This window comes from Mustela lutreola, chromosome 13 (genome assembly GCF_030435805.1).
Source record: "Mustela lutreola isolate mMusLut2 chromosome 13, mMusLut2.pri, whole genome shotgun sequence".
In the NCBI taxonomy this organism is placed as follows: Eukaryota; Metazoa; Chordata; class Mammalia; order Carnivora; family Mustelidae; genus Mustela; species Mustela lutreola.
The window spans coordinates 55,348,593-55,375,152 of NC_081302.1; the positions used below are offsets into that span (position 1 = coordinate 55,348,593).

Sequence of the window (26,560 nt, forward strand, 5' to 3'; positions counted from 1 at the left end):
TACATCACCATTTTATTTGATTAAGGCAAGGGTTTCATATCACAAAATCTGTCTCTAATTGTTTAAAAGTTTAAATCATAAAAACAACCCATACCTAGATCAAATTCTTAGTGTAATTATGTTTGTGCTCAGCAACATCTCTCAAACACTCTAATAACCCAAGAGACTTAACAAACAAACAAACAAACAACAACTTCAACAACTTCAGATAACTTTTAAAAAAGACACACAATCCAAAATTTAATTTCACTTGGCTTTGAAAAATAAAACAAAAATTGCTGATGCTGTCTCCTCAAGAAATGCTTTCTCAAATCCTCCTCCAATCATAACACACCTAACATAGAACACAACTGACACTTGCCCATGGTGAGACCTCAAAATGGAGCAATTCAGTCAAGTTAGGGGGGGTAATTATTTATCTTCTAAAAATTACATGACATATTTCTGCTCCAGAAAGCCACTGAGCTTTTAAAGGGATTAAAAAAATATATATATCTTTAAAGGTACATTGCAATTGAGTCATGTTTGATGGTCCTAAGTTTGATTAGCCGAAACAGCTGATGATTGCATTTGATAACAGGATGGCTGCAAAGCAGAAGAACATTTGGTGTCTGAACACCACGCAGACTGCACAGGACACCACCAGGGCACAGTCAGCCTTGACGCCGTCCCAGCCTCCTTTCTCCTTCCAGGGAGGTGTTCACCAGGGCAGGAGGGGGTGGATCCAGTGCGGCCGGGTGTGGTCCCCAACTCACACCAGGTGAGACTGTTTTGACTTAATGTGTGTGCAGTAGGTTTAGTGTGTTTAGTTTCTCTTCACAAACACTTAAACCTACACCCTCTCTCTCCACCCTTGAAGTCCCCACCCCCATTGCTTCTTCAGTTTAGAAGACATTGATTTTTATCAGGAGGTGAATTTTTGTTCTCTGCCTTTCTGTTGCCTACTCTGGTCTCTGCCTGATGCTTTCGTGCCCGAGGGGTGAGGGGTCTGAACCTCTGCTAGGAGGGAGCAGGGACCTTCAGCCCTGCCACCCCAAGGGATTTTTGAGCTCTTATAACCTTCTTTGAGAGTTCTGGCTTAGGAAAGAAAATGTGGACGTATTTATTGGCAGCCTCAACTTCACCATGGGAGGCCTTCTCTGATGTCATGAAAAGGGCATGCCAGCAAAGTCACATACTGATTACTTTTTTAAATTCCTAGAAGCCACGGAAGAGGGCTCACCTCTGCTCTAGGAGGTAAATAGCACATTCTCTTGTATTTACTAACCAAAAGGCTTTTAGCTAAAAAATAAAGCCTTTTTCATTGGATTCTCAGCATTTTTCTCCTCCCTCTTTCATTCCCTATGTTATTTCCTCCCTTTTTCATTCTCCTTTATGCAGAATTATAGAGTCAGAGGAGACCCTGAAGTTTAAAAGATTCAGTTTTTATGGATGTACTTTCTCCTCCCTTTGTTTCTCACTGCAACTCCATGCTCCAGCTTGCTTCCTGTCCTCTCTGGAACTGTCCTTCCTCCTCCCATGTGTTCTGAAATTGCTGTTGTCCACAGTATCATGGCCACTGCTGGGTATGACCGGTAGAACCAAGACAAGCCAGACACTAAATCCTGGATCAACATACCAAAAAGATCTACCTGACCTCATAGTCTTTCACCTGTATTAACATGTAAAGGTAAGACTAGGCATTCAGTTTTCCATTGACAAATGAAGAAATTATTGTTTCTCCAGTAACATATATGAAGAAAAAATTTTCCTTTAAAATGGAAACACATCTGAAGGAACATTAAGGGAGGGTCTTCATTGGTCACTGACACCTTATTGTGAATTAATTTAATTCTATTACTTTTTAAAAAAATTTAGCCAGCCACAATAAGAAAAATAAAATGGGAGTTTATAATGACACTGAGGAAGAGAAGATAATATTGGAGCCTGGGATATTTTGTAGGCAGACAGGTAGAGGGGTGAAGGGGGGGGGGTTAAGAGGTCCTAAAACAAAATGGGAACTCTGCAGTCAGAGGTAACCTGGGGATTGCATTAAAGGACACTAGTGCATTGAGGACACTATGGGCACCTGAAGACAAGTGAGAAGGGACACTGGGAGGTAGGAAACACATATAAAAATCAAAGATGGCAACAAAATTGTACATAAATATTACTATTGCACTTAGGATCATACAGTGGGAGTTACGACATCTATATATTGAATTGGGGAAACTTGTGTTGAGAAGTCTAAGAAATCATGGCAAAAGTTAGTAGTTAATGGAGGACTACCACCATTCCACAACTGTATTAATTTTCCAAAACAAAACAAACAAACAAAAAAAAACAAACACCAAAAAATGCTACCCCATAAGACGGGCTGAACTTGACCCTTGGCTTCCCTGATGACAAGGTCTGAAGAGAAAGTCCACATTTCCCTGGGATCAAAGTACTTATTGAGTCCTTACAACTGGTTCACATAAATCTATCTACCTCCTTCCTTTTGGAAGTCATTTGTAGGATTCAATTTTGCTTTGGTTTCTGGTTTTATAAATTGCTAGTTCCTGCAGATAATGACAAGTAGAGGGATTCAAGGAAGTAAAGGATAATGAACAAACGAAAGGCACAGCATAAATCAGGCACACAGCGATATTTACTTCAGGAAGATATGTTGAAGTATTGGTTTGTTGTTGTTGCTGTTTCCATTCGAGGCCCAGAATACTGTGGGAAAGCAAAAAGCCTCTTTCCAAGAGCATCAATGGTACTTGTGGAGAATATAGATAATTATAAGTGGATCCTGGATGATGAGACATTCTTTGTTATTTCCAAAGGATTCCATAATCTCTGGAAACTCCAAAGGGATTTTTGTCCTTTCGAAAATGTATGTGGGATGACAAAGGCGTGTACACAAGCATCCAGTTACACTTCTAATCAGAAGGAACAGCACACATCCAAACAGGAAGCAATGTTACTGACTTAACAGCAGTCTGGGTTGCGATACTACTTCTACCGATGTTTATCTCAAAAGAAATCCTTCACTGGCCTTTATGTAATCGCAAATAATTTTTTTTAAAAGTTACATCAAAAATTATTAGAATAAAACAATTCTGTAAAGTCACAGGATACAAATTCAACATGCAAAAGTTAGCTGCATTTCTATACACTAACAGCAAATTCTCTGAAAAAGAAATGAACAATCCTATTTGCAATAGCATCAAAAATAATACTTAGAAATTAATTTAACCAAGGAGGTGAGAAATTGAAAATTATAAGGCACTGATGAAAGAAATGGAAGAAAACACAAATAAATGAAAATAAATCTGATGCTCATTGATTGGAAGATATAATATTGTAAAGATATCAATACCACTCAAAGTGATCTACAGATTTAATGCAATCCCTATCAAAATCTCAAATTTTTTTTTGCAGAAATGTAAAACTTCACTTTAAAATTCATAGAGAATCACAAGGAACTTTGAGTAGTCAAAACGTTCTTGAAAAAGAACAAAGTTAGAAGTCCCACACTCACTTCCTGATTTCAAAATGTATTATTAAGCTACAGTAATCAAAATTGTATGGTACTGGCACAAAGACAGACGGATAGATTAATGGAATAGAATGGAGAGCCCAGAAATAAACCCTTGCATACACAGTCAAATGATTTTCAACAAGGGTACCTAGATCACACAATGGGGAAAAGATGGTCTCTTCAACGCATGGGGCTGGAAAGCTGTTATTCACAAGCAAAAGAATGAGACTGGATGTCTACATTATACACTCAACAGAAATTAGCTCAAAATAAAGATTTAAATGTAAGACCTAAAACTATAAAACTACTTGATGAACACACAGGTGTAAAGCTCCTCGACACTGGTCTTAGCAACAATTTCTTGGATGTGACCCAAAAGAACAAGCAACAAAAGCAAAAATCAACATCAGACTACAAAGCTTCTGAATTTAAAAAAAAAAAAAAAAATCAACAAAATTAAAAAGCAACCTCTATATTAAAAACAAAACAAAACAAAACAAAAAAACAACCAACAGAATGGGAGACAATATTAACAAACCACCTATCTGATAAAATATCTGTAATGTAAAAGAAACTCATGTAACTCAATAGCAAAAAAGTAAAGATCTGATTTAAAAATGGGTAGAGGACTTGAATAGACATTTTTCTCAGGAAGACATACAAATGGCCAGCAGGCACATGAAAAGGGGCTTGAACTCACTGATCATTGGGGAAATTCAAATCAAAACCACAATAAAATATCACCTCACACCTGTTAGAATTGCTAATATCAAAAAGAAAGAAGTGTTGGCAAAGATGTGGAGAAAAGGGAACTTTGGAGAACTTTGGTGGGAATGTAAATTGGTACAGCCACAAAGCAAAAGAGTATGGAGGTTCCTCAAGAAATTAAAAAAAGAACTACCATATGATTCAGCAATTCCACTTCTTGGTATTTATTGAAGGAAATGTAATTACTATCTCGAAGAGCTGTCTGTACCCCCATGTTCATTGCAGCATTATTCACAATAAACAAGACAGGGAAACAACCTAAATGTCCACCAATAAATGAATAGATAAAGAAAATGTGATATAGATATAAATATGCATATTATATACTAATATATAATATAAAATGTAATGTATCATTTATAAATATATAAAATAGAGTATTAGTCATAATGTAGAATGAAATTCTGCTTTTTGTGACAACATGGATGGACCCTGAGGACATTATGCTAAGTGAAATAAATCAGATAGAGAAAAATAAATACTGTATGTATAGAATCTAAATTGTATAGAATCTAAAAAAGCTGCACTCATAGAAATGAGAGTCGAATGGGGGCTGCCAGGGACTATCAGTGGGGGAATGGGGAGATGCTGATCAAAGGGTACAAACTCCAGCTATAAAATGAGTAAGTTCTGGGGATCTAAAGGACAACATGGTGATTATAATTTGCAACACTATATTAAACACTTGAAAGGTGTTGAGAGGAGATCTTAAATGGCATCACTACATTAAAAATTGGTAATCATGTGAGGGAATGGAATATTAACTAATTTATTGTGGTTATTACTTCAAAATACATATACATATCATGTAATCATGTTGTATACCTTAAATTTATATATGTTATATGTCAATAATATTTCAATAAGGCTAGGGAAGGAAGGAAATAGTTGTATCTCTATGGTATTTTGTAACTCATGAAGTAATTGGGTGTTCATTATCTCCTTTGTTTCTTTTATATATATATAAGAATAAATAAAACAACAAACATATAGTTCTAGAATAAACTTACAAATACATAGTTTTGAATCTATAGTTCCAGAATGATGAAATTGATGCCTAAAACACCCGTGTCACCACTACAAGGATGCATAATGACTTGTTACAAAGTCAGGAACCAAACTTGGTCTTCTGACTCCCAGCCCAATACACTTTATACACTTTGTTATACCAGCCATGTTTTTCTTATTTTCAAAGCTGCATTAACTGTACCTTGAATGATAGTTAAGACTTCTAAGATATTTTGAAAATGTAAAATAGCTTTATGTGTAACAAAATGATACTCACATTGTAATGTTATTTTTCTACCCAAGAGCTCAAGTGTTAAATGATGTTTTCCTATCCACTGGTGTCTTGAGATACTAAATTCTAAAAAAATGAATCTAATATAAACCTGAAACCCACTAATATCCCAAAGCTTCTCTAAGTAAAAAAAAGTTAGGATCAAGGAGAAAAGCTATAGAGGCAAAGTGCTGTGTCCCAATCATTATATAAAAAACAACTGCCACTAGTAATATATATGTCCTCAACCACTGGTGTTCTCAACCCTTGCCTCTTTGCATTGTACCTACCTTTGCTAATCTCACAGTGCTATACAATACTTCTTTACATTATATATAGTACTCTATTTAGACATGTTGACTTCACTAATGAGTCTATAAATACTTGACTTTTACCCACTGCTTTGGTAAGTGAGATAATTGCAGAGGAAAGACCTAAGCATTTATGGTCAATCAGATGATGAGGAAAGGAATATGGTCTTTCAGCTAAGTTAAGTGTAAAACATTATGTGGCAAGGCAGAAGCTATTAGCAGGATCAATATTTCTCCTAGTACCTTAATAAATCATTATATCAAAGCTCTGACACAGGATGGGGAAAATCTCAGTCTACCTACATGGAAGCTCCCTAAATGGAAAATAAAATTCCATTTAAATTACAAAGACTTAACTGGTATACAAAGGAAATGACAAGTTACAAAACCAGTCTCCAAATTCTGGATGTGTTAAGACTTTTTGAATCATTAGTGCAGGAAGAGAGGAAGAAAGACAAAGAACACTGCTACTCTCCAGGCTGCACATTTATAATTTGTGACTGGTAAATATGTATGAATCTGTTCCACACAGCTCAGGATGACATACTGCTTTACAGAGATAGCACAGAGCAGAGAAATCAAAGTCGAGGAAGGTTCAGCAGTTATAACCCACCTCCTCCCACATTTAACAGTTTCCAATCTTCCCAAATCTTCTCCTTACTTAAAATACTCTCCTTTGGGGATGGTTTCCTAAAACGAAAAGTACTTTGATGCCAGTGAATGTTCAAAGCATAGCAAAAAGTGTCTCGTGGTGAGCTCTAACTGTATCACAAGGCATAAATAATAGTATTTTTTTTCCTAAACTCTTAACTGCTCCCATTCTCTTTGATGATCCTTCCAGGAAAATAAGCAAGCAATTAAAAATGTTACCACACTTAGTTGTCCAATTGTTTAAACCATAGAACTCATTATTTTTCTTTTCTAATATGTTGCAAAAGATAAAAGAAACATTCTGCAGTGATCGATACCAGAGAACAAAATGCTTTCCCTTAAGGACACCACATTATCTTATTTATAGAGATGATAGTCAATAGAGACACTATTTTAACTCTGCTACAACTTTTACTTTATACTTGCGATGTTTAATTTAAAATATTTTTTCCTTATAAGCTCATATTACTTTACTGTAACTCTTTCAACCCTCAAAGCAGGTTAAAGACGAGAACTAAGAGGTCACATCAGGAAATTTGTTATAAAGGTCACAGCTGGCAAGCTGGCAACAAAAGAAGGCACATCTCCCGAACATCTTTAAATACTTATTCATGATTGATTGATTCTTTCATCCAACAAACACCAGACATTTAAATATCAGACACAGGCTTGATGATAATCGTATTAAAAAAAGTTCTCAGAAGGTTCTACCCTCAAAGAGCTTGACAGTCAAAGTGGATATATAAGGTACACAACACTTAAAAAGTCAAGTGGCACTAAAGCTTTAAATTTTAATATGAAATAAGTTGATTGTCATGAGCACTGTATATAATTATGGAAAGGAAAGGCTACATTTAATATGTACAGAAGTCTCTACTGGCAGGAGTTTCCAGGGAAGGGACTGGAGAAAGGGTGATGAGACATGGGCAAGACAGGATTGGAGTAGGTGAAAAAGAAAATGACAAATATTCCAATTAGTAGGAAAAACAACGACAAGGAGGTGACACACAGCCTCACATGAAAGCAAGAGGCAGTTCCCACATGAATCAGTGGTGGGTAAGGGAGAGAAGGCCCACCTCAACAGTGGGAAGGAGAGTTGGCAGGACTGCATAAAGCGCGAGGTGGGAAGTTTTTTACTAAAGATGGGAGAGGATATGGACAGTCAGGAGAACGTTCACACCATCTCCAAGTCTGGGAACATTTGCGATGGAGGAACTGTAAAGGAAGAACGTCTTCTACATATGAGGCATGGATGTAAGAGGCACATTCCATTCATGGCCAGCAGATGACAGGGAGAGACAGAATCTATAAGGAAGTCTTTGGCTCTCAGGAAATCTGCTTTCTGTAGAAAATAGGTTCTGGAAGACCTAGGAGTAAGCCACAATTTCAGGGAAGGGTTACTGGGAAGATGGTCCTGGTAGGAGGAACTCCCTGAAAGAAACAAAAATGAGTATATGAGAAAGCACCCCCTATCTCAGAGGGCTTCCACATCCCAAGGGACAAATATGAAGAGACAAAGAGCCTGTGGCTTTGACTGATCTTCTGGTTCTGAATAGAATCTGGTGCCAGGCAGGCTCAAGAGCTTCACTCCGTGCTAGAAATAGAACCCTCCTCTGACCTCACCTGTTGCTGGCAAGGATAATATTCTAAGATGCCTCTCAGTTAAACCTGCTAGCTTCTAGCAGCTTAAGGACTTGGGCTGAAAGCAGGAGATTCATTCTGTGGCTCAACGTAGGAAAAAAACAAAGCAGGAATGGTGAGAAACAAAGTGTGGGAGACTTTTCGGTTAGAAGGTCATGGCTGATGGGGCTATACAATGAGCTAGAACTGAAAGTCTTCCACACTCATACTTACCTCCTGTTTGAGACAGTTGAAGCAAATCTAGGCCCAGTATCCCACCATGGTAAACCATGACAAAGAGGGTAAGAGTTGAAGGACCCATCCCTGAGAGCTGCAACATGAGCCCATGTTACTTGGAAGGGCTGCCTCTGTGGTCCATTCTGAAAGCCGGGGAACCAAATGGTGCTGAAGGCAGCATCTGCCAGTGTGGGAACCTCTGGGCAGATCAAGCAATGTCTTTTCTAGGCTTCTAGTTGGCAGCGGCTCTTTTCTATCTCCATAAGCACCTCTCTGACCACTGTCAGTTTTTCAGCAGAAAGGCCATCAGCTGTGGTGTTGATGACAGGGCTTGACTGGCTGGAAGAATTTTGCAGTCCGCAGTATGAACTGTGCCTCTGGGTGTCCTTGCTCAAGTGGCAGTTAAGTTGAAAACCATTCACTGGCTGCCTGCTTCCTTTGAGGTGTAGCGAGGCTGGGTGGGCTACTAGGCTGGACTAAGATTCCAGCACAACACTCAAGGAGGCAGAATGTTTCCAAGCTGGGTCCAAGTTTGGGTTGACATCAAGAGAAGGTGAGCATTTCTACCACGGATCACAACAAATTAGTCATTGACCTGCCTTAGTTGGTCTGCTAGGTTTTCATTTATTTATATTCACCTCTATGGTAAGGAGATACTTCTATGTTTCAACACTAAACGGATCAGACAATTATTCATTACTATATATTCTTTTTCTTTTTTCCTACTCTTCAAGGTAAAGGATAACATGGATCATTGTGCCAAATTATACACAAGAAATCAACAATAGATGCAAAGATGAAAGAGAAGTAGATTTTTATAAGAAAGCTATTGAATTTGGTTTTTTAAAATATTTTCATGTGGCAGACTTCCTTTTATCAGCTAGCCAATGTGGTCTTTGGGAGTGACAGCTTTCTGATAAGAGTATTTCTTGTCTGCCACTTGAATGTTTACTTCTAACCTCGAACCACGTTCACTCTCTATCCCCTTAAAGAGGGAAAAATGCAGCATGAGAAAATGCATCTCCTTTCTGCCTCCCTATCCTTTGACCCTCTTTTCTCTGCACACCATTTGACTTCTACAACAAAAAGGTACCACAAGCAGGTGAAAAATATGTTCCTAGTGACTTTCTCAATTCATTGCACCACTCACTCAGCTAAATCTGGCAAACTCGCACACGTCTGGCCTACTGGCGAGTCTCAGTAAAATTCAGCCGGTGCCTTTGCAAGAACCCAGGGGGATAACATTTAGTCAGACCCACTCTCTGGCTCGGTAATGCCTCCGGTGTGCAAGGTCACAGGCCACAAATAGCCCCTCCAAGCACATGAATCCTTACTTGGCCTTTTGATAGTTTTATTTTTTTCAGTGTTTAATTCTCTTCTTTAAAAGCATTTTTGTCTTTTGGCTCTTTATAAAAAGCACTGGACTCTGGTTTTCTGTGCACCTTACTTTCTGCACAGCATGGACAAGAGTGCAGGATTCAAGGGGACTTTGAATCTATGGATCCCAAACCCACTGCAGATTCTATAGACTTAGACTTCTCTGTCTCTCAGGCAATTGAGATGGCTTCTGAAAAGGAGTACTTACTGTAAATATGTTTCCCTTCATGCTCTTGGAGTATACATAAATTATCCCCAATCATAATTGCCGAAACTAGGAAAAGGAGCACAAGGATCATAACTGCAGAGGATGTGTGAAATTTCCTCCTTTAAGTCAGCTGTCAAAGGTAATACAGCAGAAAAGGAACCACCCAGAACAGTGGTAGCAGAGTCATGGAGGAAGACAGCAAAATGTATGGTGTTTATAATTTATAACAAAGAAAACTTTAATTTCTAACAGGAATTACAACGTGTCAGGAGCATGGACCACAAGGAAAATTACCTAATTTTTCAGGCTAACTCACCTTTTAGAAATGCCAAAACACCTTCTCTTTTGGTAAAGGGCTTTAGATATACTCTAACTAGGGCTTCTCTTTAAAAGTAATATAAGAGTAAAGCTAAAGTTTCAGTGAGCTCAAAAGACTAAGCAAGAAATCAAGGCTTGCCTCCCACCACAGTCCCACTTTATAGAGCTAAGAACCATAAACAGTTTAGTTTACAGCCCATGCATATAAAAGCATGCATATCTGCATATTTATACATGTGCATATTTGCTGGTACATGCTTAAACTCTAAAAAACATGCTATCTTATCTAAATACACTCCACTGTATATAAAACTCAAGCAACACTGTTCCGTATCATTTGTACAGATTGGCTTGCTTTTTTATTTATTTCAAAAATGTTATTATTTATTTATTTATCAGAGAGAGAGAGCGCATGCATAAGCAGGGGGAGCAGCAGAGGGAGAGGGAGAAGCAGACTTCCCACTGAGCAGGGAGCCCGATTCGGAACTCGATCCCAGGACCCTGGGACCATGACATGAGCCAAAGGCAGACATTTAACCAACTGAGCCACCCAGGTGTCCCTTGACTTGCTTTTTAAAAATGCTATGTTGCCATTTAAAAGCAAGTTGAACAGGTCACTGTAGAGCCTGTATCCCTATTGGTGTATTTTTTTTTTTTTTTTTTTGAGGCTACTTCCAACTTCCAAACTTTACAAAAGAAGATGCAATATGCTTTTCTATAGTGACAGCTACATATCTGTACAGACAGGACTAAAGCTCCTCCAAAATATATTTTGCCAAACCACACTCCTTCCAGCAGTGTGAAAGTGCCTCGCTATCACTGGAGAGTAACAGCTGCTTAACTTGTTTTCAATTGACAAGTGCAAAATGCTATCTTATCTTTTTTTTCTCTCATCATTAATGAGGCCGTGTTTCTGAGAAGCCACTGTATTGTTCTTTGAACTGACCATTCATATTCTTTACTCATTTTCTTCTACTGGGTTGCTACTGTTAATTGATTGATAAAAATGAGCCATGTGTTTAGCAAGGAAATGAGCTCACCGTCTATCGTATATATTGCGAATACTTGTGATTTTTCATTTGTCTGTGGCTTTTGCTTCTGCACTGGGATGAGGGGATAGTCTTCTTGAAAAGACATTTTAAGGAATCTGTCCATCAGTAACTGTAAGACACAGATTGCATGAGACTGCGAATGACCTGCTGTGTTCAGGGGTCATGCTTATCTTAGGTAACAGGTCACCAGGACTAATTGGTGGAGACCCCCTGCAATTTTCAGTCATGGAGCCACTTACAAAGTGGTCATTCTCACCTAGAAGCCTCTTGCCTTATTCTCAGTTGGGATTTTGACCAAAAGTACCAGCTTCTTTTATCCAGAAGTCACTCAGAAGGTAGTTAACAAAATTTCTTTGCTCTTTTGTTTCCCCTGTTCCCTTATTAACAATTTTAGGTGAAGTAGAGAAGAATATAAAGTGTGCAACCAAAAGAAAGGTCTAGAAAATTATTGCACTGATGAGAGAATTTGGCTAATCCCCAGGATTCCTTTTGCATGTTCACAGCAATTACCCCAGACTTTATATTTTGGGGGTTTTTATCCCACTCCTTACCATGATCATTAATGTACATTTATTTAGAATGTCCTCTGTGTAGGGTCCTGACAGGACTCACCTGTAGTGCACAAAGAATATCAGGGCATGAGCCCAGCTGACAGCAAGCTCATCTGCACTCGTACAGGTGGGGAGCCAGCTGCAAGGTGCAAATCCTGACCCTACCCCAGCCTCAGCCTGCCTCAGACTCGATCATTGTATTACCCAGAGCCAGCTAACCTCTCGGGCTCAGATTCCTTATCTGTAGGATACAGATGAGCAGCTACATTACAGGATGTCTGTAGAGTAAAAGGTGTTACTCAGTAAAGCAGTGTACATGGCCAGTTTCACATAAACATGGCCCCCAAACAATAATTAATACAGAAAGAAATGTAAGTGAGAGTGAGAGAGTCTGGTAACCTGTACTCCATACTCTGTGGCTGCGGAAAGGGGAGCCCCAAAGGAGTAGTCAGGAAATGCAGCTAGCCAAAGGCAGGATATGAACAGGATGACCTAGGATGAGCGAAGACACAGATGTGGTCCCCAGGTGGGGAAGGGCCCAAAGGCCCACGGCAGCACTGCAGTGGCAATGAGCACACTAGTGTGAGTATGACAGAGGACTGTGTCTGGACAGAAGGAGGAAATAACTTTCAAAACATACATGGCCAAGGACTTAATTAAACACCAAGCATTCAATCATCTCAACTCTGTTTGTTTAAGTAAGAAAATGTTACTTGTTCTTTGCTCTCAGTTAATAAATGGAATCAACTCTTATCACAGAAGCAGAGCTAATCCCTAACTTAAGAAAGCAAAGTTGTGTTCCAAAACTTGATCTCTAAGGCAGGTATTTGAGAAGACAACACCTGCCCCACAGAAGCCCTGTGGTAGGGGATGGAGAAATTTCCAGGCTTGTGCCTGCAGCCCCAGAACAAGAATGCAGCTAAGGCAGTGTTAGAACTCTGTCATCCCTCTCATTCATTCATTCCTTTCTCTGTACATCCCATCTGATGAACGCCTACCACCAGTGCCTCGCTGTCCTAAGAGAGGGCAATCATCCTGAGCCAGGAGAAGCAAGGTGTCTCCTCTCATGAGGCTTGTATTTCAGGGTAAGGAAGGGGGGAGGCAAGGAACATAGAGCATAAAAATGAACAAATAAATGAGTGAGATTACACCATGAAAAGTGCTATGAAGAAAGCAGAAGCGAGTATTTCAAGGGGCGGAAGGCCACTCTATGTGGAAGGAAGTAATACCTGAACGTGATACCTGAACGACGAGCAGACAAGTGGCAGGAAGTTCCAGGCGGAGCGAACAGTGAGCACAAAGCCACAGCGGCTGGGAAAAGCTTGGGGTGTTCCCAGAACAAAATGGCAGCCAGTGAGGCTGCAGCAGAGGGACGGGAAAAACTCCAGGGGCAATGCTTCACCAACGGGAAGGAATTCTGAATTCCAGCTTTGGGCAACAAACACACACCTTCTCCTTCCTCCTTCCTTTTGTGGGCAGGGCCGGCCAGAGGTTGAGCAGCTCCGGCCAGAGGTTGAGCAGCTCCTCAGCTGTTGACAGAAAATGCATGAGGCTGGGGACCTCAGAAGCTCTGGTGATCAAAGGCCATGGGCTCTGGAGGACATGGTGGGAGGACAGTGGGAGACTTGGGTGAGCCAAGGCCAACAAGAGGATAGCAGCACCAGTCCCCACAAAGACACACTTCGGGGAGTGAGGGTAGGGACCTCAGTCTCTCTCTGACAGAATTTTAGGGTATCTTGTTTAGTTAGGGGAAAGAGTTCTGCCTTTTGCTTACCTATTTTGTCTGTGAAATTCCAAATTAGCACTTTGGACAAAACTGAGAATAGCAGAAATTACAAAGTTATTTCACTTTAATATTGTCACCAGAATTCCTGTAATTGCACAACTGTTATTTTATAGTGTAGACAAGAATTCTGCTCTAGTCTGCTATTGCTTTAGATATATATATCGCTGAAAAGCCAAAGTGGATTGGAATTGCCAAAGGATTTTCCCTATCATTGTTGGATACAATCTATTTTCTTTATTCTTGATAGATACATTGACAGCCTCACTTAAAATTCTTTCTACAGGAACATGTCTGATTTCAGAACTACCCAGTCAAGGATCCCATGAATGAAATTCCAATCCAGACCAGAGGAACAAAAACAATTGCTGGTTTCATCTCTACCCTTTCAAGATTTATAAAACAAAAAACAACAAACAAACAAACAATGCCTTCCTAGTAAGTGTCCCTTAGGGTCTCTGAAAAGCAAAACAAAACCACTGATGGATGTGGAAAAGGAGTCTCACTTATTAGGACAATTTTCCAGAGGTTTTTCCATTTTTTCTTGGCCTCACTTTTAAATACTTAATCTTTATAATCACTATATGTATTATAGTATCAAAGTAACTTGTGACTGATGATAATTAAGAATAGGAAATTTCAGAAGTGCCTGTTTTTCTAGGCCAAGTTTCAACTAAATGTTTTCACTACTAAAATTATGCTTTCTTATACAAATGTTGAATATAACTAAGTTGCTCTGGAGATGTTAAGGTTTATATTTTTTCTCACTTCTTATTTTCTAGCCTGGATTAATATGCCAGTTTATATTTGACACTAGATTTCTTTATTCTTAAAATAATCAGGCCACATTTCTCTATGAGGTCATACTATTTTCTTGAAATGAATGATTATTCCTCAGTCTTAAGAGGTAAAAACTCAGCAACCCTAGCTACAACCATCAGTGCATAGGTCAAAGAATTTTATACTTTTATATCAAATGAATTCTATTGTATTACTATTTCTAAGTAAGATGAACACCCAGGGTAAATAAATGTATTTTATTTCTGTATTTGGAATATACAAGTTGTTATTCTCAATGGCAACAGCATATCCATTTTCTGCTAGAAAGTGATTTTTTGAGGGATGCCTGGGTGGCTCAGTTGGTTAAGCATCTGCCTTTGGCTCAGGTCATGATCCCAAGGTCCTGGGATCCAGCTTCATGTCCTTCCAGCTCCCTGCCTCTCCCTTGCTCGAGCTCTCTCTTGCATCTCTCTCTCTCAAATTAATAAATAAAATCTTTTAAAAAAAGAATGTTATTTTCTGTTAAAGTCCTGCAGCAAAACAGAGGGAATACTGGTTAATTGAGGAATAAAGTATTATTTCTGAAAGACAAAGAGCTAAGACTAGAAGCTAAGAACACTAAGAACCTAGTATTATCTGGACTGGCATCATTTGATAGTAGAATAATTAGAAGACATTGTGTCCACTCTCAGAAGACTATAGATCTTTCAGAAGCTTAACAACTTACTGAACTGTACTGAAATCAAATGAATTCAAATATTCACATATGTGAAAATGATTTTCAATTTATAAAATACTGTAAAATGTAAGGTCATACCATTATTATCACTGGATTTGCTTTATTATGCCAACTATTATGACCAAAGTCCTGTCATTATTTTTCCAGTGTTCAGGCCTGAAGCATCTTAAATAAGAATGCATGGAACAGGTTACCCCCTGGAATTAGAGATAGCCAGTGGAAAATGTTATTACATTCAATAAATCAATTGTGTCCTCCTAATCTGAATGAAGTACCTTGCAGTCAATTCCTGATTGGTCTTTCCATGAACTTTTTAAAAAACTCACCAGAACAGATGGAAAGAAAAATACAACTAACAGTGTAATTAGGGGCTTGAAAGCCTAGAGTAAAAACCACATCATAACCAAACCCTTATCATGAAGGTCAGTATCAGGGCATATTCCTTACACTTAATTCTTTAGAGTTATCAAAGTAATACATCGGGATCCAGGAAGTGTTTTCCTCCATATCAAAGCTCACTTGTAATCTTTCTGCCTCTATATATGTTTCAAAAATCATGCCCTCTTGAGTCCAGAGTTCTATCACTTTTATCTAACCTTTAGATAATAGTTTTAAATCTTTATATGCTTCAAAAATGGACACAATTATATCCATTAAATTTTTAAAAAAATTAAAATTGACTAAAATAATAAACATAATTCTTAGAGTTAATTTTACCACTGTCTAGACATGGCCCAGTGATTTCATTGTTGTATACTTAAGAAAAGTAGGAAAAGGAAGATCATAAATGTCCTTAATTTAGAGGAAAGAAACTGAGGTCTGAAGGGATAACTACCTTGCAAAGGAGGGATGAGTACTTAATCCACATGTCTACTCTGTTCCCTTCCCATATTCAGAGCTGCAAGGAAGAGAAACAGAATTTGTAAAGTAAGATTTTAAGTCATGATAACATGAGTCAGGGTACAATTACGTAACTTTAAATATCACTGAATTTAACAAGATAGAAATCCAGATCTTGATGTTTATTGAATTACTTACATGCCTTTTCCTGGTTTCTTGTTTACAATAAATTTTATGGGAGGATATTTCAATTTGTGACTTCTAGCCAGTCTGTTCTTTAATGAGACTACAGCCTGTTTGGGTTTTAAAGCTTTCTGACATTTAAAAGTGTTTACTTTGGGCCTCTAAAAGCCATAGAAAAGGCTTCCATACTATAAAAATGATGATCTGCTGCACTTTCAAAACAGCATGAAAAACCCCGAGGAGACAGATCTTTCTTTGTGATAGAATAACACTTTTTCCAAACTTTTGACAATGGCACAATTACTTATAAATTTAAGTTAAACTGGATAGTATATGGCTGCAGCCACAATATTTTGACCGAAAGTGTCAGATAAATGCTTTGCCTCCGAGAATAATCTAGAAGCCCTCTCCTCCTTCCCTGACCTGCATGACGCCTTCTGAAACAGCTAGCAGACAGCGCACTGCCTGAGGAATGACACGCATGAAGAGCACCCAATACATGAATTACAACTTCAGCTTTTAACAACGGAGAGGTGTCCTCAGCAAAAGTGTTGGAGTGCCTTTGGAAGAAAGTCAGACTCCACTGGCTATTTCAGACATTAAGAGAGAGAAACGTCATACTTGAACCAAACCGAAATCAGCATGATAACCTCCTCCCAGAAACTCTGTTAGATCTGCCCATTCTACCTAAGCTTCTAAGGGTCAAGTCAGATCACAGGTTTGGAGAAGAGAGAGCAGCACAAACAAGAAAGAGGCGAGCTCCTCAAATAATGCATCCAGATGGTCACCAGTCTAGCCTTAGCCGCTCTTCCACCCAGAGCAAGTCCGGAAACTTGCGTTTTTCTGGGTCTGCCAAAATTCAAGTTCCTACATTAATCTGTTGATTTCAGTCCATTAGTATAAATATTACTTTCATCACTGCAATCATTAGGTTTTTAAAACTCATTGTATTGATGAGACTAGACAGAGAAAGGCAAACAGACTCCATTTTGAAAGCCAATTTTGATTTTTAGCAGTGGCTAGCTGGCTGAACTAAGAAGAATTCTGAGGCTGGCATGATGGGAAAGTGCAACATAATGACTTCACGCTTCCATTATGGATACAGGTCTGTCAAATCCCCAGGACTTACAGCACACGTAGGTAATCAATAAATGTTTAGTGAAACAATGATTTTATGCAATGTGGCTTGGTTCTTTTTGTCAGAGCAGCTTACAAACACACACACACACACACACACACACACACACACACACACAGAGGTAACAGAGTAAACAGCTGTATGCTCTTAGGTATAAATGTGTTCCTTCATCTATTCATCCATTCACTTTACCTTTCACCTGGAGTACTTCAATAATTCCTTAAGGAGTCTTCCTGTCTCTACTGTCACCCCTGTCTAAGCCACATTACTATTAAAATGATCTTTTTCTCTAATACTATTAGATCATGCTTGCCCTTCTCATCCCTGGTTCTTCACTCTCATTGGACTCTCTTATGAAGTATGCCACACAAGCATAAAAAAACCAGCCGTAGCGGACAAATAAATAAATTGGGTGGATGGCTGGCTGGCTGACAGGGAGGGGGAGACGGAGAGCTAGACAGACCCCAGATATTCAACCAGGACACCTCCATTAGTCAATTTACCAATTATTCCCTCTTTTCTGTTTCCCTGAATAGCCTTTGCTTTGGCTCGCAGATCTTCTTAAAAACTCTGATTTCATGGAAATCCATAGGCTTGGGTCAAGGCCGGGGAGGCAGAGGAGAGACTTCCTTGGCATTTCTGCTTGGAGAGGCATATTGAAACAATTTCTCTTCCTTTACGAAAGTCTCTTACATGAGGGAAGACAGGACAAGCTCCTTAGCAGTGCACAAACCATCCTTCTCCATCTGGCCTTTTCTGCTCTGTCTGGGCTTCATTTCTGCTCTGGATGAGCTTCATCCCCAGGCCCTAAGAGTGAGCCACTCATAGCTCCCCGACCACACCATGATGTTTCCAGTTCCAGGTCTTTTTACAGGGTGTTTTTGCTTGTTTGTCTGCTGGGCGAACTCCAGCTTGGTTCCAGAAACCCAGTTCATAAATTAGCCCACACCACACCCTGGAAAAAGCTAGTCATTCCCTTCTTTAGGTTAGCTCTGTACCTCTCCCATAAATATTTCATCATTGCACCAGTCACGTGCTCTGTTAATGAGCTTAAAGTTAAGATCTGAGAGCTGGTCAAGAGTAGGAACTTTGTCTTAATTTGACTCTGTTTTCTTAGCCTTCAACACAGTTTAGGAGACGATGAATATAACAGAGGACACGTTCAAGGTTTTCAGTTTAGGAGGCAAAGGAAACAGTAATGACATTCACTGAGAGATGGGAAGAAACCGGAAGAAAGTCAGGAAGTCTGGACCTAGGACTGGAGAAAGTGGTGGGAGCTGAAGGTAGCAGAAGTCATAGATGGATAAGGAGGACCCAAGAAAAGACAGAGAAAAGAGGTAAGGAAAAGGACCCCGCAGGAATGCTCTGGAGAATAAGATACCAAAGAAACTAGAGGCCAGAAGGAAGCCAAAGACTGGAAAATTTAAATAAGATAGGACCATGTTAGTGTCTCATAATGATCGAGGGGGATGAAAACCAAACACAGATGGTGGATTGGACAATAGAGAGGAGAGAGTACAGGGAAAAGTGAGACATCATGGAAAATAATTTCAGTGGAGGGAAGGGAACAGGAAAAACCAGACAGCAGTTGGTCAGAGTGAATGAATGTCTTTCATCCATACTCATTACGGTGACTAGGAGTTTGAATGAAAGATGGCTTGAGCAGGAAGCCGCCAGTGGCCAGTGGCCGCCTGGGTGGATAGCAGAAGGAAAGAGGGAATGGAGAGACCTGGAGAGAAGGAGTTAGCAAATGAGCAAAGCGGGAAGGATTTTACTTTTCCCACTGCAATATGTTTCATATTTTATATTTTGGGTAAGATGTCCTTACGAAAAAGGTTCCACAATTCCTACTGGGGTTGAATGCTTACCCGCCACTCTCCCACCGCCTGCCATCCCTTGTGTTTCCACAGAAAGGAGGGAACATCAACTTCACAAGAAGATATCATCTCTGCCTTCCTACTCACTTCCTCTGAGGAAGGAGTCATTCATCTAATTTTTTAGTTTGGGAAAAGGGATTGAGCTTGCCCACTTCATCATCCTATTCCCTTAAATTCATAGGAGGCCTGCCACGGCAGAGGGGCAGACGTTGGCTAGCTCTTCCCATACTTAAGGGGTCAGTTTGTATCAGAGGGCCGGGCTGTATAAGGAGATCCGTGTGGTCTCAGGTGTAAGCCATAGTCTCCAGTTCAGCCACACTGGTAATAAACCTACGGTGTGAGCTCCCCTCATCTAGTTCCAGAGTTAGCTTCTCAACTGGATCTTTGAACTCAAGAGGGGGAGTCCACACCATGAAACTACAAGGGAGATTATTAAAGACGAAATATAGAAATACAACAATTTTAATTCGCTGTGGGATATTTGAAGGGGTGGAAGTGGATGATCTCCCAAGCACCCTTCAGCAACCTCTGAACATGTTGTCCATGTGCATATCAGTCAAGTAAGAGGAACCATGAGTCAGAAACTTCTCAGAAGCAAAAGGAGGTATTTCAGTGGAAGCTGGTGGGCAGCAGCAGCACAGCGGTCAAGTCGCCTGGGACAAAGACAATTTAAGAGACTATAGGATACCTTATCAGGAGCCTTCTCAGAGACAGAAAGAGAGCAATACAATCAATATTTGCAGGCGCACATACAATCAATACATTGGATTTATATAAATAAAACATATGCTCTGATAGATGTACAAAGATATAGACAAACAACAACAAAATATAGAATCAAGCTGGAAAAAATTCCAATTCCTACCAGCTGGAATTCTATGCTTAGATAAGCTTCTTCCTCAACTAAATGATAAGATAGTACTTTTGCACCTACATTTGCCCAGAGAAAAAACGAGTAGCCACAGTATGCTTAAAAGCAAATGCTAAAAACTGTTTGGCTCAAAGAACAGAACAGCTTTTAACCAAGCTGAAGACAGTAGAATATTATTTTCCCTTGGAAGCCCGAGACCTTTCCAGTTGCAACATTCCACATACCAGGGGCTGAGGTGGGGAGGGTCTCCAGGCTCTGAGCTCAAGGAAAACAAGGAAGATCCAGGGTGGGTCCCTGGCACTCCTGGTTTAAGGACTAAAGGATTTTATGGGATTCATCAGTGAGCACCTCAGGGAACAGAGGAGAAAAAACAGTTTTTTGCTTTTTGGTGTTTTTTGGTTTTGTTTTGTTTTTGTTTTTTTCTACAAGCTGCTGCTGTAAACAGAAATCTCACTCAGCCTTGTCCCAAATTCTTGCACGGGAAATCTCTGCTCACCTGCCTTTTGAGACCCAGGTCTCCAGCAGGCACTCTCCAGAGGCAGAAGGAAGACATGTTCCACGCAGGGCAATCAGTGGCTATGTGTTCCATTGTGGCAACCGGGATTCACAAGGGCAAAGCTGATCCACCGCAGCTTTCAGCTATAATCCCCCTGGAATCTGGCCCTGCTGTTAGAGGGATAATTATCTGGTTATCCCTGAGGCCAGTTCTTACAGTTTTCACATAAAAATCACCTCTTGCATAAGACATGAAATTTAAAATCATCCCTTCACAGATATCACTGAGTCACTCCATTACCTTTGGGACAGATATAAATTATGCATTCTTTGATTCTCTTTAAAATTTTAGAGGCACATGGGGACAGAGAAGGATCTCATTGGTACTAAAAAATATAAGGCATTCCAGAAAGAAACAATAACTTGTGTGATATTAACTGCTACTAGGGCTCCAAAGGCTCCCCGCTTGGTCAAGGAAATCACATAAAGCATGAAAAACTAACAGCAGGCTTGCATACTAATGACTGCTGGTGACAAGGACTCATTGAATGTCACTGCTTCATGTCCTCATGCTGCTCATTTTTCTTATCTCGGTGACTTCTCCTTCCACAAGACTGATGTACCCCTATGAATTAGCGTCCTTCTGGGTGTCTGCAACCAAGAAGGCACTCAGGAATGTCTGTGATCGAAGCCCATGCGCTCTTCACATTTCTCCCTTCCCCCCGGGTTCCACTCCTTAATACCGAGAGAATTTTTTGTACCACGGAAATGGTATTGTATGAATCCTTCGCAGCTAGTTTGGTTTTTACCTCTAAATGTTACCAAGGCTTTGCTATCATACATGTATTCATATTTCAGAGAGGGCGTGACATTTTCATAATTAGCATGAATAAAATGCAATGGCTGTCACTGCAAGAATAAAGAAATCTGTGTGTTCTCATGCTCTGCTGCTGCGATGACCTATTTCACACCAGCATCTGTTCCCTACTGATGAACTATTCCAGACGCAGCTTGCAACACAGCCCCACACGTATGTTACCCACACAGACATGGCTACGGATGTTCCTTTCCACAGTCCACATTCGTTATTAACCTCACTTCTCCCATTATTATTCCACTGAAGGAACATTCCGTAAGGATTCAAACCCACAATATACCGTTTGCCACAGACGCCTGAGAACTTGAGGACAAATAAGAAGAATGGCATCCAAAAAAAGTAAAATCAAATCAATCCTGCCACAGAAGTTACTTCAATTGCATAGTCCTCACAGCTGCTGATGAGGGTTTGAGGAGTTCTCTGACTTATGGGAGAAGTGAGACAAACTTCAGTATCCTGCTTTAAAGGCTTTCCTGAAGCAAAATACACTGAGCAATATTAATTTTTCAAGCTAAAAATTAGAGGCATTTGAAAACTATTGTTCCCCCCAAACAGGAAAGAAAATCGCTATTGAGAGACTAAAATGTGTACCACTGTCACCAAAAACATATGCCAATTGTACACAAAATGCCTTTAAGCCCTTGACCTAATGAAGTTAGTGACAGGATATGGATGACTAGAACAGAAAACGACACTCAGGAAGAATTTTGTTCACGAACTGCCATATTTCTCCTGTCTTTTAACCAATTTTCCCCCTCAAAATTAGAACATGGACTGCAAATCTCCACAGCTACTGCTGCATATGACAGGCTAAGTGCTATTTAAAATGTAATGTTATATGTGTCAATCTGGTAGGGAAAAACAAGAGCCTGTGGGAAGGACTTTTCAGGTAGGTAGGGGTCTTAAAATGTTATAAAGATGCCAGTCAAGACAGTGAGCCACAAAACAGCCTTTCCCATTCAATTAGAAAACATGCAATATTATCCCCGAGTTCTGCAAAAGCAAGAATTCTTTTAGCCTGGGCACTCACTAGCACAGTCCCACTCTATTAACTTGACCTCCAGTGTACAATACATCACTTTCTACTAAAATTAACCCTTTGGGTTAAAATCAATGCTTAGATAACATGAATGAAAATGATTTAATGGGTGCATCACGCTTGCTATTTCCTAAGTTTTTAATCTTTGTAATTCGCTGTAAACCCAAATCACGAGCGATGGAAGGACAGTCAAGGGTTGTAACACTTCCACTGTTGAGTAAAACATACACTTCCGTTTTCAACTTTAATCCCAGCCAAGGCATCTGTGCTATCTAAACACCGTCATGCTTGAGTTCTCAGCAAAGAGAAACCACTGGTTTCCTACAAACTACTTTATCATAGTAGGGGACTTTCCTCCTCAAGAATCACTCCATTAGATATTCACACGGATGCACGACAGAGACACAGGGTGTGTCTCCAGGTTATTCAAGATTCTTCCACAATGATTGGCCACCCATGTTGAAAAACACTTAACTGCATTATGCATACACCAACTCAATGCTTTAGCAACTAGATACCATTTGAAATATGATAGGAAGGGAAACGGGCCAGTTAAAGATGTAAGTTCTTTTTCATTCCCTCGTGGAAATTTCTGCAGAGTAGAGTTTGAAAATAGAGACAACACTGAAAGTTTGCAAAACTTAGACTGTTTTCATAAAACAAACAGGTGAATCACAGGGAACTGCAATACTGCTGTGTTCTCTCCCAACCTCCCCAACCTTGCCCCTCTGGAAATGCAAAAATACATTAGCTCCACTCTGAACAGATCCAAGTAACACAGAAGACTTCAGAAGGGGACTCCTGGGTGGCTCAGTGGGTTAAAGCCTCTGCCTTTGGTCATGATCCCAGGGTCCTGAGATCGAGCCCCACCTTGGGCTCTCTGCTTGGCAGGAGCCTGCTTCCCCTTCTCTCTCTCTGCCTGCCTCTCTACTTGTGATCTCTCTCTCTCTGTGTCAAATAAATAAATAAAATTAAAAAAAAAAAAAAAAGAAAGAAAGAAAAGACTTCAGGAGGCCATATTCAGTCCATATCTTTCAATCATCTAAAATCAGCTTTACTCAACTGTTACTAAGAAGTGCCTCTGCCTTTCTTTCTAGCCACCAATCTTGAAACTCTTCTCGAGAGGCTCATGTTACAGGCTATGTTTACACTGGGGTTACTAGCAAGTAACCAGCAGCTCAAACTGCAGGACCAGGAGAGCAGAAGAATTAAACACAGATTCCTCAGGAATTTAGCCAAGTGCTGCCTATGGTTCTCTTCACCCAGTGTGAGATGCCTGCCTAGCCATTTGGAATTGTGTGCCAGCTTCCTCATCTGTAAAATCAACCCACAGAGGTGGCCTGACAGTCTGCTATGGTTACAAGGGATGGGGAGTTACACCTTGATGGAATCCTAAGGGTAATGGCCCAGGCAGGGGAGAATTCAGAAAGCACATCCTAGGGGCACCTGGGTAGCTCATGATTCTGGCTCAGGTCAGGATCTCATAGGTCCTGAGATCGAGCCTCACATCAGGTTTTGTGCTCAGCAAGGAGTCTGCTTGGGATTCTTCACCTCACCCTCTGCCCCTGCCCCCACACTCACGCGCTCGCTCTCTCTCTCTCTCTCTCTCTCTCACACACACACACACACACACACATTCTTTCTCTGTCTCTCAAATAAATAAAACTTAAAAAAAAAAAAGCAAGCACATATCAGAAATATGCTGTAATATGCAAGTTCCTAAACACTACAAAGAAAAAAATGGAATAATTTACAGTCCACTGAAATATACTGACCTTGTGGTCTAAAGGGAAACTTGTGAGAGAAGATAATGGAACACAAAATATTTTCTTCAATTTGAAAGACAAGTCAGATTAAAAAAAAAAAAAAACGGTAAGAAGGAAGAAAGCTCGATCTTAAAAGCAGTCAGGGTAATTCTCTAAGAATTGCATATCTAATCCCAACATTTCTCTACTTAGCTGGCCCCAAATCCGTAACACGAACTGTTGTCACAGGATAATAGAAGCTATTTAAGGGTTTTAAACTAGGAGAGGAGGGGAGCATAAAATCTCTCCTTCTGCTTTTAAGACCCAATCCACTTGTCATTCAGGTTATTGCTTTCTCTAGGAAACCTCCCCACACCTCACCATGAGATCAGAGGCCTACGGTATGATCTTGTAGGAACCTGTACTTGGTCTTGATATATATCACAGTTGCCATTATTTTTCAGTGTCTCACTCGCCCCCCAGTGAGCTGTTGCTGTCCAATATGGTTGACGCTGGCCACATGTGGCTAGTGAGCACTTGAAATATGGCTAATTCAAATGGAGATGTGCTTCTGTGTGAAACACATATCATATTTGGAAGACTACTATGGATTTCTCCAGAAGGAAGGTAGCCCTGCTAATACTTTGATTTCAGTGCCCAGTGCCCAGTATTCCAACTTTAGTACTGAGAGAGAGTAAGTGTAGGTTGTTTAGAGCCACTAAGTTTGTGGTCGTTGTTACAGCAGTAGTAACAAACAAATACACGTAGGTACTAGAAAATTTCCATATGTCAATCCCATATTCTTTGTCTTGGACAGCACTGGGTTCAGTCGTGAACTCCAGGAGGGCGGGGCCACTTCTATTCCATTCAGGGCTCCATAACCTGCCCTCAGCATACTGCCTGGCTCCTGCTATTCAGTCCCAAGTCCTGGGAATGAACGCAGCACTTGAAATCAAGTCAGTTCCTCTCTTTTCAGAAAAGTGTAATCCATTCATTATTCTAATAAACATTTATTAAGCATTTACTCCAAGCCAGGTACTATGCAAGGCACTGAGGACACAAAAATAAATAAGAAGTGGTTGCCAGGGGCTGAGGGGAGGGAGGGATAGGGAGCAACTGCTTGACGGGTGTGGGGTTTCCTTTGAGGATGATGAAAATATTCTGGAACTAGATAGCAGTGCTGGTTGCACAACACTGTGAATGCACTAAATGCTACTAAATTGGTCACTTTAAAATGGTAATTTTGGGGGGCGCCTGGGTGGCTCAGTGGGTTAAAACCTCTGCCTTCAGCTCAGGTCATGATCCCAGGGTCCTGGGATCAAGCCCCACATCAGGCTCTCTGCTCATCAGGGAGCCACTTACTCCCCTCTCTCTGTGCCTGCTAATGATCTCTGTCTGTCAAATAAATAAATAAAAATCTTTACTAAAAATGGTAATTTTTGTTATGTGAACTAAGCCTCAATAAAAAATAAATAAAATAAAATACATAAGAAATGCATGGTCCCCTGGTCTCTGACCTTAAGGATCTCAGTGTAGCCCAGAGCTGCTTGTATGTAAGCATGTGTTGTCCAGAAAGCACTAGAGGTCTGAAGCCACACGGTTGTATCCAGGACACAGCTGCTTCAGAGGGAGGCCAAGGGCAAGGAAGAGGATATGCCTAGATAAGGAAGTGGGTGCCAGGAAAATCTTGAAAACATGAAATGGGGGTGTTTGAGCTAAATCTTCAAAGATGAATAGCATTTAAAACAAGCAAACAAACAAACAATCATACAAACTATGAAAGGACGTGTATTCCAGCCAGAGAGCATAGACATTTATAGCATCTCTAGATAACTTTTCAAATTGCTGGCATTCTGCATCAATTGACAACTGTCTGCTTCCATGTCCCTATTCTAACTGAGAGTCCTTACAGAGTAAAGCCTTAATCCTTAAAGTCACAGCTTCTGTAATCCACAAGCTACTGTACCCACAATCACAGAACCTACAGAGCAAAGAGTCTTTAAAATAGGAAACAATGGAGAAAGGAAATGGAAACCAGAAGCTTCATTGACTCTATGGGTGACCTAATCAAATGTATATGTAATATATAATTAGAGACAAGGAGAAAAGAAACCCTAGTTTTGCTCAGAGTTTGACCACACAAGATAGTCATTTGAAACAGACATCTACATTACTGATCTCCTCATGAGACCACATAAAATTAGAGATGGAAAAACACAGGAACTGGAGCCCAGGTATTCTTGGCGACACAAAAAGTTAGGCCTGCCTAGAAGGCTCATGTTAAAGAAAATTTAGAGTAAGCCTGAAGGAGAGAAG

At 40.1% G+C, this 26,560-nt stretch overlaps 1 protein-coding gene across 10 annotated transcripts in view; it reads right to left on the bottom strand.

Moving 5' to 3' along the window:
* Nucleotides 1-26,560, bottom strand: part of ENOX1 (ecto-NOX disulfide-thiol exchanger 1) — a 572,082-nt gene that overhangs the window by 339,255 nt on the left and 206,267 nt on the right. The window contains exon 1 of one of the 10 annotated variants that reach the window (XM_059144564.1): nucleotides 20,585-20,603. The exons of the other annotated variants lie outside the window; for them this stretch is intronic. The gene's annotated coding sequence lies outside the window, so the exon portion shown is untranslated. Of the gene's footprint in view, nucleotides 1-20,584; nucleotides 20,604-26,560 lie in introns of those variants that run through there. 10 annotated transcript variants of the gene reach the window in all.